A 2,379-nucleotide genomic window follows, 5' to 3' on the forward strand; every position below is an offset into this window, starting at 1 on the left:
ATATATACATATACATATAGTACACACAACAATAATACAGTATTATTACAATGCAATAAATTATAGACAGCTAACAGAATTAAAATAAGACTTCAAGTTTTAGTCGTCTGGATTTTTTGAGAAATAATAAAAATCTATCTAAAAATTTGAATTTTAAACATGTCTGTCTATATGGAAAACTATTTCGTGCCAAAGTCAACAAAATATAAATATTTAAACAATGCATTTAAAAATACTTGGAGAAATATATATCATTAAGAAAAGAAAGTAGGTATTGATAAAAACATTACAGAATAAAAGTGATAAGGAAAAAAATGTTGAATAGGAAGGAGGAAAATATATATGTGTGTAAGTGTGTGCATGTATATGTAACTAAGTGGCACTCCGTCAGCAGTGAGGACTAGGGTTCCAGCTGATCCAATCAACAGAACAGCCTGCGTGCGAAATTAATGTGCATGTGGCTGAGTACTCCACAGACATGTGTACACTTAAGTAACTGTGTAAGTGTGTAACTGTATAAGTGTGTAACTGTGTAAGTGTGCAACTGCATAAGTGTGTGTGTGTAAGTGTGTAACTAACTGTGTAAATGTGTAACTGCGTAAGTGTGTAACTAACTGTGTAAGTGTGTAATTGAGTGTGTAACTGTGTAAGTGTATAACAGTGTAAGTGTATAACTGTGTAAGTGTATAACTGTGCAAGTGTATAACTGTGTAAGTGTGTAACTAACTGTGTAAGTGTGTGCATACATATATAACTAACTGGCACTCCGTCAGTTATGAGGACTAGGGTTCCAGCTGATCCAACCTGGGTTCGCATTCGCAAGGTATTTTTCGAAGTCATTATTATTATTATTATTTTTTTTTTTATTATCATTATTATTATGATTATTATTATTATTATTATTATCATATTATTATTAGTAGTAGTATCATTATTATTATTAGTATCATTATTATTATTCAGGTCACTGCCTAGAATCGAACTTGGCATCTTGGGGGTTAATAGCCCACGCTCTAAACCACTATGCCATATGCCCATGGTGATGGAAGCTGGAGGGTATATCAGCTGAAATGTTGTGTTAACAACAAACAAGATGAGGACAAATATCTGTCAAATGTAAATAACGTAAATAATGTAAATAATGTACATAATTCCTCATCTCTTCCCTGACGTTGGCAATGCCTGTATTACAGCCTTCTATCCTTCTTTTTTCAAGCTGCTAATGTGTATATCTAGCAGGCCCTTTAGCCTGTCATTGAATCTTTGGTGATCAGAGTTTGGTGTATTATTCTTGTTAGTACATTTTTTCATTTAGTCACATGACAAATGATTGACATTATTTGGTGATTTAGTGTAGTTTTGTCACAATCATGCTATCTTGTTGTTATTGTTGTTGTTCTGGTTGTTGCTTCCTTAGAGGTTTACATCTCAATATTACTAAAAATCTGAACTTGTCCGATTTTAAAACATGCAACGCGAAGAAAACAATAGCTCAAAATTCCATCCTCCTCAAGCCTACTCCCTCCTCTTTCTCATCATCATCATCATCATCATCGTCACCACCACCACCACCACCACTACCATCGTCATCGTCACCATCACCATCAACATCATCAGCCGCAGCAGCAGCAGCAGTAACAGCAGCAACTTCATCAATTTTTTTAACATTACTTTGTTTACCAAGTATGGCATGGATAAGATCGAATGTATCTGCTGAACAGCATATTGCCAATTGTCTTGGATCCCAGTACATCTTCCCTTGTTACATGCATGTGCTGTGTACATCATACAAACACACCACACATGCACACATACACAAACACACATACACACACACATATATCTACACATGCACATCTATAGGTACTTTTGTTTTTCTTGATATTTATTGTTCTTTTTAAATTTTCATTCTCGGCATTTAGAATTGCAGTCTTTGAGAAGGATGGAATCCTTGTTTTTCAGAACCATTCATATATTCCTGACGCCAAGGAATTTCATAATGAATAAAATTCATTTCCTTGAATGATTTCACAAAGATAATCAAATTTCAAATCGCAATTGAGACAGAAAGAGAGAAAAAGAGAAAGAAAGAATGAAAGAATGGAGGATGAAATGAATAGAAAAAAAAAAAGAGAGAGGGAATGAATGAAAAGAAAAAAGGAATGAAAGAAAATGATAGAGAGACTAACAGAGAAATACAGAAAGAAAGAATGAATATATTTCATAAAACAAAGTTAATAATAAACCGTAATAAACAATGGTTAAAAATAGTTAAATAAGAAATATATATATACATGCACACATATATTTACATATATACATACATATATATAAATATATATATATATGTATATATATATATATATATATGTATATATA

This window comes from Octopus bimaculoides, chromosome 12 (genome assembly GCF_001194135.2).
Source record: "Octopus bimaculoides isolate UCB-OBI-ISO-001 chromosome 12, ASM119413v2, whole genome shotgun sequence".
In the NCBI taxonomy this organism is placed as follows: domain Eukaryota; kingdom Metazoa; phylum Mollusca; class Cephalopoda; order Octopoda; family Octopodidae; genus Octopus; species Octopus bimaculoides.